This window comes from Anopheles stephensi, chromosome 3, assembly GCF_013141755.1.
Source record: "Anopheles stephensi strain Indian chromosome 3, UCI_ANSTEP_V1.0, whole genome shotgun sequence".
NCBI classification, from domain to species: Eukaryota; Metazoa; Arthropoda; class Insecta; order Diptera; family Culicidae; genus Anopheles; species Anopheles stephensi.
The window spans coordinates 19,094,815-19,115,587 of record NC_050203.1 but is presented as its reverse complement, the minus strand read 5'-3'; positions in this window follow the sequence as shown (position 1 = coordinate 19,115,587).

Here is a 20,773-nt window from a genome sequence, read left to right as displayed (position 1 = left end):
GTGCTGTGCGGATGGTAAAGAAAACAATTGTCCATGGGTGGGTGATGTTTCCGGAGAGGCAGTGAGGATCGATTTTGGTTGCCCCAGCGGGTCATTGGTGACATATTTTTTTCTTACATCGCGACGAGACTGACGATCAGCTGCCGACGGACAAGATCGCGATTTTGGCAAGCGTACTCTCGGGTGGGGGGAGAAAATAACAACAACAGGTCTGCTGGCTGGCGCAAATCGCGTGTAAGTGCTGTCATTCGAGCAGGGTAAGAAAGAAATATTTGGCTGTTGGAGAGGGACAGGCAGGGGGTAGGAGGGGAAATGGGGGGAAGGGAGATGCATAACAGATTGCGCACGTGCGCACTTGCAAGACGTAGGCGCTGTTGGAATCGTGCTTATTGGAATGCGACGACCGAACGAACGGACGGACAGCCGGATGGCTTTTTCTTTTCGGACCGCAACAAACAACCACGCACGAGGTTTCCTCGAATATTTTCGGGGAAGAAAAATCGTGCAACCAGAACGGTAGGACTTTAAATTCAAACAAACATTAATTTTTTTGCGCCAGCTTCAACTTGAAACATTCCATATATTCGTCAGTGTTGACAGGGCCGGTTTTCTCACGCCGCCGGTTTGACAGACGTTTTACGCGTGCAATGGCGATGATGTTGGTGTCGGTGTGCTAAGCGCCGCGCTTAGTGTTTCGTTTTATTAATAATAGTAAATACGGGCAAGGAACAGCGGCACGAACGTTAAACAATCGGTTTGTTTGTTGTGGCAGAAGGACGGTTGTTAAACATTGGGAGGACATACTGATGTGTCATGTTTGAGATGTAATGAGGTGGTAGTTTTCTAACTGTTCATTGTAATTGAAAGAAATGAAAGTCAAATTATCATAATAATATTAAAAAAAACTATTAAAAAGACTTCTACTGAGGTCGTCCTTTAATTGGAATGACAGAATGACATACTATTCATACAATATGAATAGATGGAAAATAAGTCTTATTTAAAATAATTAAAAAATAAAACCATTACTTTACTAATAAATACTAAAAAATTTATAAAAAACAAATTCTTCTGTAGTTTTAGCTCAAAGCGATTTAAATTTATTACTCGTAATTTTTAATTAAATTTTCGAAATTATCTTATATTTGAAAGTTAATTTTATTGAAGTTTCACTGTGACCAACAACTGTTATTTTCTACTGTGCATTTGGTATCTCATTAGGCTTTTGTATATTAATTGGTTTTGTTTTATTATTTTGTTATTTTTTCTATTTGTTATACCTTTCAATCCACATGGTTTTATGATAGTCCCTTTTGTTTTGGAATTCTTACATTGCTTTGCTTAGTCTTATTATTCATTCTTTTATCTTGTTTTTTTTGTTGCATTTGTTTTACATTACATTTATCATTTTTGGTTTTTTGTTCTTTGTGGTATTTGTTACAAGTCTGTGCTTTTTGTTTCCTCTTTTGCAACCTTTATTTAATTGCTATTTTGTTGTGAATAATTTTAAAATTTAACATTTTTGTAGAGCCTTTTTCCTCTTATTTATATTTTTATATGAATTTTGAGTGTGTTTTCATATTCTCTATACTTATTTAGTTTTTGTTTCTTTTTTTATTCCTTTTTCTACAGTTTTGTGTATTTTTTTTCAAACGTTGTTTTATCTTTTTGCTCTATGAAACCACTTCCATTGAGCGTAACCCAATATCCACGCACATCAATAATGTACAAAGCACTTAATCTTTGCCACCAGCGCTGGCCTCGGTCACTGTTGGTAGCCACCGGATCATTTCATCACTTGATCGTTCCGCACCTTCGCTATCTGTCATCGATCATCCATGATCGTGCGCTGGTGCTTCCGTCTTGGCAAAATTTCGCACCACTTAAAACCACCCTCTCACCCTCCGCCTATCTTACCCACCAAGGCCACTTCCATCGCCCAGCTACGTCCTTGCGTCGGTAGTATTATAGTAGAATAGAATAGGACGAAACATAGATCCATTTCTTCCCTGTCGGTGGTGAACGAACGCACACTTCCCCATCATAATCGTGCAGGTTTTTGTGGCTAAAATTAGTACGACCTTGTCGCGGTACGTGTGGGTGGTTGACGGTAAAGTGGTCTAATTTTGGAACTCGGTCTCGGTCTCCCTGCGTCCGATTCCAAAGCCCCCGGGGGTGAAGTTCCAGTGGACCAACGGATAGAAACAACGCGGTGAGTTAAAATTAGTTCACCAGCCCCTGCTTCTTGCCACGATCATGCTCCATGCCGTCCGGATGAAGGATGAGTAATGTTTTTAATAACGAAACGGGCATATAAAATCAAGCTGCCATGTCCGCACCGGTACCATCTGCACCGGTGAGCCACCGGTGATTTGTTTGTTTTCCTTAAAGTTGGGCGATGAAACGATTTCGACTCGTGCTAGCCGACGTGTGACCTGCGACTGGCATTCGTTCGCGTTCAGTCGCTCGCATCAAACGTTGGCGCGTTGGCGTAACGTACGCACGCCACGTCCGTAGCGTTGATGATGGGATAAAGCGAAAAAGAAATCCAGTGCCTCGACTCGCGCGATGGTTGGATCTAGCAAGATTAATAATCACTCCGTTTAGCGGCAGTGTCACCGTGATCTACGGAATTAGATCAACGCTCGTCGGGTGCCCATCTGTCAGGTACGGCGTGACGAGACCGGATCTGGCTGGACTTCGGACAGGGGGGAAGCCTACCCACGCTGCATCCCGCATGCTCCCGAGGTTATGCTAATTTATTGCTAATTTCATTCAGAACGCGTCTCTAAACGTAGTAAATGATCGTGTTTGCTAGATGTCGCGCGGCGTAAAACAACTCTCACCGGCACACAGGAGAGTAAGAGGGTTGAGAAGGGTGAGTTTTTATTTAAAGCCGGTTGATGAATCATGCATTCTAGTGGCAGAATCAAGCCGACGGGAAATGTGGATTGCATGAGCAAAGAATTCTACGAACACATTGCTGTAATCAGTGCCTGAGGCGTTAATGCAGGATGTGGAGTGCTTAGAATTGTTATTAAATTAAGATGCATTTGCAAAAGGGTCGGTGCATAAAGTCCAGGGCCATGCTCACACAGGATGTTACACAGGTGATTAAGAATTTAGCGTTAAGTTCTAGAGTGGATTATTAACCAGCTACGGTAGTGGCTGATTCTGGGAAGAATATTTACTCCGGAAATTATTTACTTAATTGCTCAATAGCGTTAAGCTGCACCAACAGGCCCACAAATTGATTGTTTTACTTTGAAACTCTTTAATAATAAAAAAATAAAAGTAAAATATTTATTTTATTTAAAACTTATTACTACTTAAAAGAGTATAAAATTGAACTAATGTGTGATTTTCTACCTTAAATAGATGGCTGATTTGACTTCCAATTCCTAGTTGGAAGACCAAACTATTTATTGATGCGGCCCGGTGGTAGATGTGGCTGCGGCGCCGCAGGTCTTCACACAGCAGAACCGAGCTTCAAGTCCCATTTAGGACGTTCCTCCATAGCGAGGACTAACCATCCAACTACAGAACAATTAGGCCACTAGTTTTATGAAAATAACTAGAAAGTTGGAGAGGTGTGGCTAGTGGCTTTATTGAGCATTAACTATTGAGCATTAAAGTTGCTTCTGGGAGAAGAACTCCTTCCAATTTACTTGTTTGAAATAAGACAAGTTCAGCCTATTACAAAAACGCTGATTTGCTCGCTTGGCACAGCATCTGCTCATTTAAGACAATCCTCACAGAAACGGCAAAACACGCATCAACCGTTAAGTAAAACCCGATCGGCAGCAAATGGGATAAGCGACATCACGTCACTCGTATATGGGCCTCTGTCACCTGCAGCGAGTGTGGGCCAACCCAAGCCCCCCGAAAAAAAAGAAACAAAACGTTTTCGGCGCGTTCCCAAGAAAAACGTACGCATTTCGACGAGATTTGTTTTCTTGTTTTGCACAAAAGCTTCCCCCTTCGAGCTGAGCAGCGATCGCCTAAGCCGTCTGCTCTCCTTAGGATTGAATTTCAAATATCGTTTAAAAGTAATAAATTTTCGGCACTTCTGTTCCTGCCGAAAATAAATTAACTCTGGCTCCCACTCGCCAGGCGCGCGCGCACGCACGCTCTCGTGGCCTTTTTTTCGGGTTGACCACGTTTCATTACGACCTGTGAGCTGCTGCTGTTCCGTTTCGTCGTTCACGATTACCGGCCACGTTCGCTGGTCGATATTTGGCTAAAGGGGCACACACACACACATGTCGATCCGGTCGATTGGCTCGGTTTGAGGGCAAAAAGGCGAGCGACGAGAACCATCGAACGATGGTTTATTTAAATATTGGCTCACCACCCGGTCCACCACGGTCGATCCTCGGTTGAGGATCCCCGGGAAGGGGAGTTTTTTTTTTGGTTACGGTATGGTGTGGCACGGTGTGGCGGTAAACATTAAACGTGCCCGACGTCTCGGACGATCGCCTATAAATAGTCTATAAAATCTAAATTTGACGAAATGGTTTCATAAATTAGCTCCGGTGACGAGGATCGCGACTGCTGCTGCTGCCGTGAGGGTTTCGGATTTCCAGGGTGGAAGGAGAGGAGGAAGGTGGAGCATTTCACCGTAGAAATAGAGCGATCGTGTCGACACAAAGAGGCGGTGGGAAATGTTTGTCGGATTTTCCCTTCCCGCCAGCTTCTTCTGCGGGATACGTAGATGGGATTGAAGAAAACGCGAGTTGATCCAACAAATCGTCCCAACCCGTCGGCGGAATCAAACCACCCCCAACGATCCACCGAAAAGCATCGTCGAAATTGACATCAAAACAAGAGCACACCCTCACACACAAAAACGCTTGGTCAAGCAACAGCCAGAGAAGATAAAACACTTGGATGGCGCCCGGTCGAATCGAGCGAAAAACAGCACAGACCGTACAGGTGATGCAATAAATAAATGGTGAATATATTGTCAGCCTGATCTTATGGGGTGTTTTTCTCGTTGCATCTCGCTTTTTTTTCCTACTTCGCTCATTTAAATGACAGTCGATCTCCGACCGGCACACGTTGTTTTGATTGACGGAGACGCTGGTCGGATATGATTCCTAGCCGTGCGGCAACAGATGCCCTTTCGCCTTTCGGCCTTCGCGAATCATATTTATAGTGATGTGTGTTGATGTGACAACGGTGCTAAACGGCCCCACAAAACCGTGCCCAATTTATTTATCAGCGAATGTGGGGTTAAAATGTGTGTGTGTGTGTGTCTGTGTGAGATTTCCACCCACCTTCGCTTGTTTTTATTCACAGCCGGCCGGTGGTATCGTTTGATCTAGATTAAATCGTTCCCGATGCACGCAAGTCGATGGGGCTAGCAAAATGATCCGGATTTTTTATTACCCAGCACACATTATGACTAATTGGTTCGCGAGAAGCTAGATGATTTTGCTGTGAGCCAGAAGTACATTAGAATAAATGGGGAAAAAGGGAGTATAAATAACTACTATCAAATATATGGGACACAAGTAAATTACGATGATCATAAGAATTGTATTTTTATAAGTGATCAATTCGATGGGCAAATGAAATTAATACTTTTAAGTCAAAAATTAATAATTCTTGCTTTAAATTCTTCGACTTGATTATTAGAATTAAAAATTCTAATAATTACTAAACCAAAACAGAATTGTTCCTTCCCAGCTATCGTTCCTCTGGAGAATCTCAACCAATTTTGCTTTAGTAGAATGCGATTAGAAGTGCCATAATCTTACAGTTGGTCTACTCTCTGCAAGCAGAATCTATAGCTTTTTTAAGATTAGCGTTGAGAGATGGCCAGAACTCCGATTTGCCCATTAATTAGGCAATTTTTCTATACACGTTTATACAGAATATATTCTACAGATTTGACTCTATTTGTTCCAGACCAGGAGTTAATTAGCTCTTCTTTGCTTTGTACCAAATAATTTACAGACCACCTTCCTGGTGAAGGTTCATCAGGACTGGTCTGTCTGAGGTCTGTCAGGATAACTAAAGCATCGCCTAAAAGTTCTACTTGCTTTCAAGTTTTTTTTCTCCTTCTCCATATACGTTGCTTACATACATCACCAAATAAATCCTCATCATCCAAGTCTCAATAATGGTTAAAGCATAGATATATTTCTTCAGAATACTCTTCGATTTGGGTCCTTGGAGGATTGGGTAAGACAGAGTGCGATGTATCATGGATTCATGTGATGCTGGAGTCTCCTGCAAGTATAAAATTTGTTGTGAAGACCATAAAATGCTCATTGCATGTGATGATTTTCGCTGCTTAAATTAGAATTGGAACTTACAATCAGGTTAAAATCACCGAGTTTCCCTACCACAGTCTAGTCGGCGTCTATTCCAGTTAAAACCCATGGCAGAGGTCCATGATTATTGTTTGGCTGTCTAATTATTTTTATTCTTGACATAATAAAACATCAGTTCTTGGGACGGACGTCACTACTGAACAACGACAGAGAATCAATTGTCATCCGTTTAAAGAAAGTAGAATCAACTCTTGAACTGTTGGGAGTTCAATCAGGTTATCGAGTCTCATCTGACCAAGGTCAAAAGTGTCCATCTATCAATAATAAAGAGGTGTACAGAGTAAACGTAAGCAAATTAAAGCGCAATTTATCAACCCACAATCGTTCTCCTGCTTCAGTTGACTATTTCACCTAGCAGAAAATAAAAACCATTTCCAACATGTCCTTTCACTGTCCAAAAAATCACCTAACCTGTTACGTTACTGCGAAACCTTGCGCGACTAATTGGCAGCCACCGTCGCCGCTATAACAATCGATATACGCGATCATGCGCATTTAAGATCGATTTGCATAGGAGGGGACTTTTTACTGCTAGAGTAACAAAACAAAAAAAACAAGAGTTCAGACCTGCATCGGACCTACCCGTTCCAATTACCGCCCAGCTCATGCAAGGTCATTTTTCTCAGAATTTTACACCCGCGTGATGGCGCTCGTGACAGTGATTTGTACGGCACGATGCAAAACTGTGGCAGTGAATATGAAAAATTAATCCATTAGCCAACCTCCCTTTTTCCTGCTCCCAGTCCTAACCCTTGCATCAATAATAAAAATTAAAGCAAAGCGAACCCAACTCACGATCAAAACCACCGTTTCGCCTGTCCATACTATTGACGTTTGCGTTCGACCAAGAGTTCGTGATGACAGATTGATATCCGAGTCGGTGGAGGTTTTTTTTCATGGTGGTACGGTGTGCAATTGCACGTCGGCAGCGGCGGCGATCGGCTTCATCTCGTGATAAAGCAATAAATTAAAAGCAACTCCACCCCGTTCGGTTCGCAACGTCCCTGCGCCGGCTGCCATGAGCTGATGATGACGTGCCTCTCGATCGCTTCGAACCATCATCACACGCAGGCCCTACAACAGGTGACAAGCTGCAGGGAAAGCAGGAATGGCACGATGCACTCCCGTGCAATTGCACCGGTATCCGGTGCAACAAAACAACGACCACTTCCGCAGAACCAGCCAACTTCAAACACGCTTGGTGTAAATAAATTTTAATTAAAAATACCTAAATGATTCATCAAAAGTTTGAACGAGCTGACCTAAATCGAACCACCGACATCAACTACCAATTGTTTTTTTTTTCCTTCTCAGAATGCACTGGCAAACGTGATTTCTGTGTCGGCTTGGTGGTAAGAACCGTGCCCGCTCGATCGATCGATAAAGCAAATGCCGATCGTTCGATCAGCTTCGACCAGGTTCGATTATCGCTCGACAAAAACTTTTAATTAAGATCGGTACCACCTTTTGGGAATTCCTTCTTTATTGGGTTTGATTGCCCACCGCCAGTGGGTTTGCGGAATGCAATTTTTCAATTTTCAATTTCCGATCGTACCGAGTCCGATCTTATCGTACCGGGTAAAGCCAGCGTGTATCGTGGTTCGATCGTGGCACATTATGATAGCTGATAATTTGGGAAATTAATTATGCTTTTACAATGTACAACGGTTCATGCCCTTTTGAGGATTTAAAGTTCTTTAGTCGGTTTCTTACTAAAAATGATAAATCTTATAGCTCCTTTTAAGCTGCAAATCTTTCTAAAATCAACATAATTTGATTACTTCGCTGCGCTGGAAATGAATTTTTGTTAGCTCGAGGGTAAATCTTGCTATATAAATGTTTTCCCCCAAAAGGTGTTTCCCATTGGTGGACTAATTTATTTGGTGTTTCAGGAGCGTGCAGCCGGTGCAGAAGATGCACCACCACTGCCGATAAATTATTCAACTGCTAGCCACACATACATACATATGACACTAAATGCTTATTTCCCTTTAGCTCATCTCTCACAAGATTTTTGACAACAACAGCCGAGCCAATAAGCCGAGATGAGTAAACGAATCGCAACAACGTGGGAAACAGACAGTAAAAACATATGTGAAATGGGGAGAAGATTGCGAAAAAACCACCGCAAAAACCATCATGAAGCTTTGGTTTTATGCGCAGCATGCAAAAAGCTGTAATGAGTTGGAAATCGGGGGCAAAAACGCGTTTTTAAATTAGCAGCAAGAACACCCAGCTAGTTGTGTGGTTTTGGAGCGTGTTTTTGTTGGCCCCAAGTTTCCTTAGATTGAGGAGGAAAATTTCTTGAATAATCCGGTACTTCAAAATACCTTTAATTTATAGCAAAAAAATCTTATTTTATTAATTTAACGTCATCAAGCCATGGCCTCCTTAACTATTTTAGGTTAGCATGACAAGGAAGTCATATTGTCATTATAGTTGGAAATTCAGTCTTCAACTATGCGGGAAAGGTTCAGATGAGATTTTAAATCCAGTCCTGCCGGATGAAGACCGGCGCCACTGTCGCATCCACCACCGGGCCGCCCTTAAGAGTTGATCATTAGAACTAAATTCAGTGGATGTTGATTCAGTACCTAATAACTGTCTTGGCCTCAAGCTCTCGCTAGGAGCCTGGAAGTTTATTTTCAGTCTGAATAACAGACACCTAACACGGTAAATGAGATCGAGCCCGAGAAAAAAGATAAAATTTCGCTTGTGTATTTTTTCTTTATACTGATTAAAGTCTGTTTATTATTTGTTGTATTGACGTATAATTGATTCAAGCAAATTCTAAAATCAGCCTAACCATAGAACAATATAATGATTTAAGATGGTGAAGTCCCTTAAAGTGCTTGCCTACAGGAAGTTGTTCTTGAAGTGTCAACCTACAGTCTAACAGAATACCTACATGACGGATAACGTATTTTTAGGAACTGTAAAGCCTGTTAATTTATCATTAAATAGTATTGGAGACCTTTTTTCTTCACATTATAACACAACATTAATGTAGGTCTATGTACATAAAGTGCATTGAACAGTCATAAGCGTCAGACACAGGCACATTTTACGTTCAAGTCATCAGCGACCAGCAATTTGAACTGTTTATCCTTTCGAAGAGCATCTAGAGAATATAGACGTGAAAAATGAGGTTCCGTCAGCAATGTTCGTACTTTGAGATCTCCCTCTAAACTCCGACGATCATTTGACACCATTTTTCATTATTGTTTTCTTTTTCTCCTAGATGAGATTACTCTCAAGGAAAATTTCTAGGTCAAAGCAATGAAAAAAACTCTTCAAAATCTAGCTAAACATGTCCCGTAATTAAGCAAATTAATAATCAATACTATTTTTTCCTTTCCTCGCAAGAACTAAGCCAAACATCGCCAACGGAAAGAGTTCATCTCCCGAAAAACGCAAAATTCACCTCGCACAATTCCGAGTCCTGGACCCTCACCTGGATCAATGATGGTGGTCATGTGCGAAATCAGACCGACCATTTCCAAGAAATCCTTTACCTTGTACACCCTGACGATGGTGGTGATGCGCTGCGCAAAAAAAAACAACCTCCCCGATCGAAGAACATTATTGATTAATCGATATTTTATTTTAAAGATAAATCTTCCCGTACCATTCGGCCCACGGGGTCGTCTGGGGCTGACCAGGCTCGCAGCCAGATGGTCGGACGGGATGACGGTCGAAGTCACGCAGTCACGCTACGAGCGATCTTTTCGCGTGACACATCAGTGCCAGCGAGAACAGAATTATTCCCTCGGGGAAACGGCTAGCGTTTTGTGGCCGCGTGTATGAACAAAACCGGGTGGGATGGAGTTGTTTTTTTTTTTTGTAAGGAACCGTGTTCGTTAATTATCGAATGTTAATTAGTTTGTCCGTTGGGGGTTTTGAATTGGCATTTTGCATTTTGGGCACGGGCAACGGCGATGACCACCGGCGAGGCTTTCGAGACAGTGAGATGTAAGCTTTTGGGGGTCCATTTTTATTGTCTGCCCTGTGATGAATTGTACAAATTTTCTTATTTAAATTTGATTGTGACGGTTGGCTCGAGATCTGAGTTTTCAAATAGTTGTTGATTTTAAATAATTTAAGCTAATTAATAGCTTAATATTAGTCCATCTATCGAAACGAATAATAAAAAAATATTTATGGACAAATTACCATGGAAAAATGAAAAATGATGAATTAAACTTTTAAAAAGGTCAATTTCCGTGTGCAAGAACTCCTCGAGGTAAGTCAATTTCAACGTCTTCTCGCACTCCTTCCTTAACTCATAACGATGCGCCTCTTGCCAGGGAAAATGTCAAAAGTCCCACCGGAAGTACCGGTACCATTTTACCTCGTAGCGAACAAATCAATCGTTCGGCAAGCGCGAGTGACACTCACACCACCAGCCAACCCAGCGCCAAATTTAACCCTCCGGGGGACTACGTGCCCAGCGCCGTGCAGTGGTGGCATTTTTAAAATTCATGTCAACATGATGAATTCGTCCGGGGTAGCATTGCGCCGCCCGAACCGACCACAGACGTTAAGCTATTTTCAAATATGTTCCCAAACTCCCAGCTCGTGTCACCCGAATCGAGTAGCAGCCGGGAAATACAAGAGAGTGAGAGAAGAAGAAAAAAACCACGAGACACCCTTCACCCTATGACATTTAGACGTCATGTTTAATGATCGGCAGGCGGGCGAGAAGAACGCTTTTCCTTCCCCCCCCCCCACCAGGCCGTCGGTGTTGGTGGCCACCACTTGGGGGAAAACACAGCCAGAGCACCTTCGCTGCACCAGACAGCAAGACGACGAAATAATCCTGCATTATGCAACGCCAGCACGGCATGTCTGGATCGCACGCGCTGGCTGTGGTCCAAAATGAATCAATTTTCCACCGCCAGCCGATCGTGGTGTGGTCTGGCCCCGTTCGACGCGACAGGAATTGCGACCACTTGAGCCAGATCGCGCTCATTAGTGGCGCGGATCGTACGATTCCGTTGGGTACGGCTAGTTTTTTTTATCGGTTTTTCACACTCTTTTAACATCGTATCGGTGCAACTGTCTGCACGTGCAATTAGGCCCGTTAACTCTGTTTGTTTTTTGGAAGTTATGGAGTGTATGATTAACAATTGGATGCAGATATTGATGATATACAATCAAAATACATGGGCATGTGTCAGTCATTCCTCGCGAAAATGGCATTGATCGCTCATGATCGCTCATGTCAGGATTCTCAAATTCATTGTTCATGATATTATGAATTATATTTTCCGGTTTTTTATTTTCAAATGCTTAAAATTTCTTAAATTTTTTTTATAGAAAGAACACATTATGTTGAACTGTATCTGCAATTAATATTGAGCTTATCAGTTTTGTTTAAATTTTGGTTAAAGTCTTGAGCCACGTTAGGTTAACATTCTTTAATCAATCTTTAAGCATTATACCTTTTCAAATATATGCCGTTTCAGAATTCTTTAATAGTTTTAGGGACTTAACCTCAACGTTTCTGAACTAAATTAGGCTGTAGGAGGTACGATCGCACCTAAAAAAATTAATATATTCCAATTATTGGAATTAAAAATTTATATTATTATATGCTTTTAAAAAAAATTAAATCTTCAACGTTTTTTGAATAATATTTTTAAGAATGTTTGTTTGTTTGCTTTTTTGAATAATATTTTAAGGAAACTGTAAGACATTCGTTCGAGTTTAAGAAATTTAACAAACAAAAATTATTTAAAATTATAAATAATGTTAATTTATCTTTTGCAGGGTTGAAACTAAAATTTAATTTAAAAATACGTCATTATGAATTAAGTTAGACGCGGACATCTTTGGTTTGTTTAATATTTATACGATCATTCTACCCAAACTATCTTCAAGGCAACGAGTCGTACGCAAGTTGTTATAACAAGCTTATTAAATTAGTTACAATTAAGAGTTCACAACGTAACTAAGAGATGGTATGGTAGGATTTAACTTATTTTTAAGAAGAAAATATGATGGCATGGTCTCCTAAATAGTTGGCTACTGAAACCCCTAAAAAAACCCATGGCAAGTACTTCTGAAACCGCCCTTGGCGGTTAATCTATTAACCACAATTGTTCATCAATTTTAAGTAATTATGGTCGTTCGATTAATTGGTGTTAAACAAAAATTGAACACTTTGCATGTCCGGGATGGTAAAACAGGGCGCACATCAAACGCCGCACATTCACAGCCAGAACCAATGCCCGGTCTCGTCCAACTCCCTACCGGCAAACGGTACACCATCTCCACCATCGGCGCGAACGAAGGCGCGATAATTTGACAGCTAACGAGACGCTTAGAATAACCCTCCGAGACCCACGGCGACAAACTCAGGGGCAAAACGGGACGGTATCCCGGGTGGCAGGGAGTGGTGGAATTTTATTTTTACATTTTTCTCAATTAGCTCGACCAGTTCATTAGAGCCGTGGTGGTGGTGTTGAATTTTCTGGCCGTGCGAACCGATCCAACGATAGGGCGGGGAGGAAAATTCTCAATTTTCTGTAGCCCTACTGCCAGCCAGACTGGGCGTCTTTTGCATTCTGAAACCGATCAATGATCGAAAAAAGGGGGGATGGGGGGTGGGGGAAGAGTTGGGTGGAAAATTCGTCGCCTCGTCGCTGTTGTTGTTTGCTTTGTCTGGGCGCGCTCGTCGTACACGCGTTCCTGACCGACGTTGGCTGTCGGCAAACACCGGCACGGAACAAATGACTCGCCCCTAGCTTCGGTGTGTGGCCGGACGACCTGCTAGATCTTCTGTCAAGCCTCCCTGCCCCCCCTGCCTGCTCCACCTTTCCTGCCCTTTCCCGAGAGATTATTTTTCATCATATTTTACGGTCAGTGGAAATATTTCACGAATTTTGTTTTGCTATCGCGATCTGTTTGTTTCAACCGCCGTCGTGTGCGCATTGTGTGCGGGCCGTGACGAGGACGTTCAGCGCTTCTGGCGCGTGGTGGACTGGGTGGCGTTTTTGTGTGACCGATGGGGTGCGGATTTCAGCACGCATTACGCCCTGACAGCCGTGACGATGTGTGAAACAACAGTGGGAAACGACGAAAAAAAAAGGCGTCCGCGTCCAATCCCACCACCAAGCGGAGACAATCTACGCACTTGTTTGGTGGATGCTTCATTACCACAGACCAGCCGCACGAACGCGAGAACGGAAACCGGGACACCGAAAAGTGCTTCTCGCGACAGCCGTCTTACCCGTTACGGGTCTGACCGTTGATGGATCGGGTCGCGGTAGAAGCTTCTGTCTGGCTCGGGCGTCATATCAGCGCACGGATTCACGCAATCTCGGTACGCCAGCTGGTTAGGGGGGGAGGGGGGGTGGGCGAAAGTGGCCACAGACACCCGAAAGCAGCTGCACTAATCCGTCAAACTGAGACACGAATGGATTGAAGAATTTATCGACATCGGTGGTTTTGCGCCGGATCCCTCGGGAGCATCTAGCACGATCGTCTAGGCTGATGTGTCTTATCGGTGATGACCTAATATGCTGACAGTCGACGGTATGGGAAGACAATGTGACACAAAGCAATTTTACGACGGGCGCCAACAAATGGTTCGGCGTCAAATTGAATAGAATGAACGAGGAGAAGCGTAGGAGACTGAAGCACGGCACGGATGTGTGAGGATTTGGCTGTAGTATTTAACGCTGCGCAATACTGCTCAGCAGCAATAAGAGTTGGGATTAGTGTGAGATCTTAATGGAAAAGTGAGCTCAATTTAAAGATGTGAAAGATTTCTAGATTCTCGATAGAGTTAATTCAAGTTGGAGCATTAAAGGGAACAAGTAACAAGTAATGTATGATCCCAAGAATATGAGCACCAACCGTTTCTGCCACGAAAGAGTTGAAGAAAAAAGAGAGACATTTAAAAAATATTTGAGAAGCAGATTTAGGGTCTGATCTGTATGATCAGGTTCATCCAACCCTGTAGAAGTTGTTGGGGAAAATCGTGAGACTAGTTTCTTTTTCGTTCAACGCCTTGAACCTGAGGAGTAACGCAGTCACCCAAACGATGAAGAAAATCCTGGACCTCATGGGAAGTATTATGCTGCATCCTCAGTACTGTTGCCTGATCTTAAAATCATTCTTTATACTAATGTTGTTAACAAACTTTAAAATTGCTGCGATTGCTATACTGAGGATAATAAAAGTGAGGACGATGTTGAATTGATTTTTGTTAAATTTTCCCAGAAAATCCTCTTAAGATCTTTACAGACTGAAAGACATTTTCAAATAAATACTTGGAGTTCACGTTAGATTACTCCTAATGTGCCCTACCAAACCTCATGTTTACGTTTTCATTCGTGTCCCATGGTAATTTCGTACAACAAATCCACAACTCCCGACATCCACCAGCACATGCTACTCGGCTTTCCACAGTTGCTTCATTCAACGTCACCGATCGTTCAACCCAACCGATCGCACACAAATCCCCACGGGTGGTTTGGAAACGAACGGAAAGGTAAGAAGGGCCCCGACCAGCAACACAAACATTCTCCAAAAACCGCGCTCAACAATGTCATCACAAAGACGATGACAGCATCACATCACCGTGTCAAAAGGCAGCAGCCATTCAAGCCGAGAATCGATCTACCGGAACGTCCGATTCCGACCGAAAAAAAGCAAAAAACCCCTCAAAGCAGCGTGAGTTTTCGGGTGCATTTTTGTGCGGACCTCCCGAAGAAACACTCCGGCAGTTTTGATTCGTTCCGGTTTTGGTGAAGCTATCGGTCACCCCTCGGACCGTGGGGAGCCCTGGCCGACCTTCCGACCGAGCCTTAGGAGCTCCTAGGGAGCGCGATGGTTGTTCGGAGTTCTCGCAACCCGAACAAAGCAACACAATCGCAACCTAAACCACTCAATTCACCTTAAAACAACGGAAACTCGGCACCAACATCAAGGGGGGTTGGAGTTGTGATGTTTGTTTTTTTTTCGCTCGTCTTTCTAGGGTGGCCAGAAAAGGATATCTCCAAACAAGACGGAAACTCTGGATAGAGCTTCCTTCGTATGGGGACGTCTCATAGATTCTGTCTGCAAGGTCCTGCCGAGTGGGTAGTCAGAACACAGAGAGCGATGCTAGGTAGGTGTCAAGGCGAAAACGCATTCACCGATGCAAATTGGCCTGGCTCGCGCGACGGGAGGTCCTGCAGGATACACGAAGCTATCCTCTCTCCGTTTCTCTCACACCACATTCACCCATCCGTGCGAGCGAGCTGGATCGCAACATCCGTAATGGACCGGTTTTGTTGTGTTTAGCCAGAAATGATAATTTTACGATATGGTTTTTATCTTTTGCCCAAAAGTTTCTTCACTGATGCCTCGCTTTGGAAGTCTTGGGAGTGTAGAGTCTTTGCTGCTCACCGATCGCTTTACAGCTCGCTCCTAATGGGTCCTCCAGTGTTTGAGGGTCATTCGGCCGGGCGGAAGAATGGGCCCGAGCAGAACAATCGCCCCGAGGCCTTGAGTTTAATGTTTACACATTTCCGTCACAAACACAGCCTTTTGACGGTGGAACAAAAAAACGATTATCGTAGCATAGAACGAAATTCTGGCGTACCGAAAAGGACCTTCCAATGCTGGTGTGCAGCAATCCAGCAGCATCAAGCAATCATGTATCGCCGGGGTCGATTAGTTTCCTTTCGGTCTGGGAAGCTTAATCGAAGGCCACCTCTACGGATGGTCAACGATGGTGCCGAAGTTTAACCTTGAGTGCGGATGAGGTGAAACTCTTTTCTTACGTTAAATTAGTTCCAGTGGCTATTCTGGGGAGTTCTTATGTAGTTCACACTAAGCTATGTGATAAACGAACCACCAGTCAAAAGGATCACGGAGAATGCGATTAACAGAGGTACCAAGGAAGGACAACTTTGTAGCACATACGAAATCGATCGATCCATCAGTGTCCTTCCAAAAGCTCGCTCCGATTGCCTTTTTTGGTTTCCTCATCCGATTGTAATTGCAACCGTTGCGAGATGTCATTTCACCCATTTACACGTCATTCGTCACGTTTTTGTTTTGAGGCGATCCGTAATGAAGTTTCAGCCTTTTGCAATGGCTATAATGTCTTGGGTGCTCCTTCAATCTTCACACCCCATCGAACGGGAACGGAAACTCAGACGCGCGCGCGCACGCCAAATTTCTCGGAACCCTTATGTTGCATCAAAATCGAAGTTCAAAAGCCGCGAAATACGTTCATAAATCATCATGCCCGAAAATGGGCTTAAAACATATCCAAAACTGCCGACGCAACGCTCGAGCAGCATTCGAACCATCACAGGCGTTTTTCTTTTTCCTGATGCGAAGAAATCGCAACTCGCGATCGGCGGGTCATTCTCATTGCAAAAAGATCAACCGAAACTCATCTGCCATACGGTGTGCGCACCGGCGTGTGTGTGTGTGAGCGAAATAATTTATAACTATATTTTGATTGTTATTTATGGTTGAAATTAATAATTTTACTTACACGGATTTTGCGCCCCGGTACGCCTCTGTTCGATCGCCAAAGTCATTAACGATGGGGTGTGGCTATGTGCTGGAGAGTTTCGCTGGTTGTGGATAGTTTCAGCTTAAGTTGATTTGTGTGGAGGCTGGAATGGTGAAAGCTGTACGTATGTATTTTATAAACGTGGCGTAATTTCAATTTGCTGTCACGTGTTTGTTTGCATTACAACGAAGATTCCCACGAGTACATCAGGCGACAGATAGCAGGTGCAACAGGTGGTTTTGATTTTTGTATGGAGATGTATGGCTGAAGATTATCGTTTCGGTGATGAAGTCATTTACTATAACTTCTAAGTAAAATGGAGAATGATTTCTAAATCTTCACACTTTGAAAGAAGAATTCTACTTTCAGACCAGAGATACGAATTTTAAGAACCAAAGCTGATGGAGCTTTGTACTCTGATGAATATAAGCCTTAAATTTGTAGTAGAAGTTAAGTCAAGTAATAATGTTAATCAGGGAACGGAAGTATGCTTTGAAAGACCTTCACTTTTTAATCTCTGGTGGTCGATCTGGTGGTTCAAACATTTGTATTATTTTAATATTATTTTCAATAAATATACAACTTAAAAAAAAATAACTTCACAAAAACGTGCGCACAGTCCTATGATCCATATGAATAAATCAATACTATATGAAGCAACAGTTTTAAATGTAAAATCATTTTTGATCATTTTTTTCTACAAAAGGGTAATATATTATAAAATTCTTACATCATTGCCTGAGATTAGGATGCAAATTGAAGGATGTAAAACACTTCATTCTGGAGAAAAAAAGGCCAGAAAAAATCAGAAAAGTAGTTCAGACAGACAAACATTAATTTTCTGCTGCACTTCTGGTGGGACTGGTGCGACATATTTAACTATGAGCTAGTTCTAAGCGAATCATATTTAAGATAGAGGGTCCTTATCCAAAACTGTACAATTTTATGTTAGATAAATCAGAAACAAACTGTTTTTGTTTAAATTTTAAAGTATTTTTTTGAAATGGACAAAATTTGATTCGACTCTGCACTCTACTGCCAGAAAAATAATGAAAAACACTCAAATTACCTGCCAAACGGAACGGTACTTCCAAAAATCTGCTCGGCCAAGTATTTCCCCTATGACATTGAACTTATGGCAAACGGTACCTTGGCAAAAATCAATTTTACTGCACAAACTGCAACGCGTTTGTTTATTTTGCAAAAAAAGCAGTTTAATGTGGCCAAAAAAACTGTCTTCCTTAACCGTTAGGCGTTCGCCATCCTAACGGAACCCTATTTTCCCATAAAGTTTACTGTTTTATCTGTACAATAGCCCTGCAAAAAGCTATTCGATATTGCGAATTTCACCAATATTCGCCAACATACATTTATTTGCAAACCTAGCTGCTTGCCATAAGAGACAATACCCTACCAGGTTCTCAAGCAACAGGCATCACTTTAACTATTTTTGGCATACTCATTCCCTCTGCCTTTCCTTTTCCCCGGCAACCCTGCGTTCCTCCTCCCTTAACCCTCCAACATTTCCCCCTTCAGCATCAGCAATCCTTCCGCATATCCTTTTCCTCTCAGCACAGCCGACGGGTTAGATCATAAAGGTCGATGCTATAAAATAGCTGCCATAAAAATCATCTCCCAAGCGAACGGGTATGATGAGCCGCCGGCACAGGACAAGGATAGCATCTAATCCTTGCCAATCATAATATTCGCCATAAAAGCGGGAATCCTTCCTCACTATCCTTTTCCTGCCTGGCTGCTAGTCCCAAAATGGCTTGTTAAAGAGTAACTCATTTATGGCCAGCATTTAGTGGCAAACAGTTTTCATTCTCACCATCCATCCTCGGTGTGTGTGTGTGTCTCTTTCTATTGCCAATTTCAACCACCAGTTTTGGTCGGTAGTGCCAAAAACTCGAAAGGATGCGACCGTCGGCCAACAACGGCTTAAAAGGATGCAAAGGCTTCCCTAGCTGCAAAGGTAGTCGGTCCCATCCCAGGCCATCCCGGGCACAGGGTTTACGATTTAATGAGACATTCGCCAAACACAGAAAGAGAGAGAGAGTGAGAGGAAAAGGTGCCAAAAACCTCACCGGTGAAGGATGCATTGGTACAGAGAAAAAAGGGGAAACGAAAGGCATGCATCCTGGATGGTGCAGAAAATTTGCATGTGCAAGCACGTGCGAGCGAGAAGATGGGAAGAGAAAGAGCCAGCCAGCACTTTATGAGCACTTCTTCCTTCCATAAAGGCAATTTGGCAATGAACGGAGGAAACATAAAGCGGGAGAATCCTTTTTGCGAATCCGCACGTCGGCATACGCCCGATAGCACCAGCAAATAGCAAAAGTCCTTGGCACTCCTTTCGCTTTTACTGCGACGAGGTAGCCTGGATGGGTTTGGAGCGGGTGCGAGGTATGCAGCCGAAAGGGGCAGAAAGGGCTTAATGAATTCATTTGCAAATTTATGGTTGTCCCATTGTGACTTTCGGCACACGTTTGCATCGGTGCACCGCTAGGGGTTTTGAGGCTCGAGGCTGCATTTTTCAACTGTGTTGGTGTGCTTTTGCCCTGTGTGTGGGTAACACGTGTTTGAGTTGGGATTGACATGGATAAACCAATCATGGTGACAATGTGATGTAGATTTTTGGTAGAAAACAAGATTTGCTAACAGAATCAAAAAGGCAATTATGATTTGCAGACTGCGAAAAATGAACTATGCGATAGAATTAAACAAAGCTTATTAAAATTGATGATTGACTTAAACAAAAAGAATATTATTTTTTCTTTTTTAATATAACGTTCATGAAGAAACCTGAAAGTTCAAAAATTAAAAAAAAAAAGAAATTGAAATAGAAAAAAAGAAGCAATGCAACATTACAGACGAAATGAAAACGAAATAATCAGAGACGAAAATAAAACTAAACAAGAACAAAAAATTTAAAGATGATAAAGATACCTTTAATGTGGTAAAGGAAAGCATAACTAAATAATACAAAAACAAGATGATATCAAATGAAAAAAAACAATAAGTAACTCAAGAAATTTAAAGAAAAAATAACTAAACCATACAAATTATATATAGAAGGAAATAACAACGGAAAAAATGCGGTGATCAAACTCAATGGATTATGAAAGCGTTATAAGTCAAAGGCTCTCCTATAATCATACAAATAAAGCCATAAACATAACAGTATTTGTAAAATTTTAATCAACAAAACCGGAATAGTTTATCAAAGTTTCCAGACGTCAAAAATTCGATATTATTTTGGTATGAAATAGTTTATACAATGTTTAAAGCTCTTCAAAATCAAATGTCTTTAATATTGGAAAGCGAAATCCAGTCCTCTCTTCTCTTACAAGCTACAATTTATCGGCACAAAACGTCAGAGATATCATAAAAGTTAGCAAAACCAGAACCTTTTATTTCCATTTGCTCAGCTATTGGAAAACGACAAACTCCCAGGGAAAGGGTTGAGCGACAATGGCGATATTCACCACCAAACCCTTTTACCCAAAAACCAGTAGCCAAATGTTGGTACTGATCAGCTTGCTGATAGTTTGATTGCTGACTCGTTGCAGTTTGAAGCACACCACACGCTTTATGGGACACCACACGAGCAAACCGTACCGACTGTTAACCCTTTTGGCACACAAGAACACGGCAATCCTTTTTGTCACCACCCGAAAGCCGTTTCGTTCCGGTTTTGGGGGCAAACTTTGTTCCAACCCTCCGCCCCTGGAATCCTGACGCACACACACACACTTCCCTTAATGGATTGATCGTAAAAATGAGTGCAGCACCGACGGATCACGGATTAGCCGCAGCCCCAGTTGGCAGATATTTAAATTAGAAAAGAAAAGGGTTAACAGGATTAGCACCGTTTAGGGCAATAAAGACCGGGCCGGTGCAGGACGTG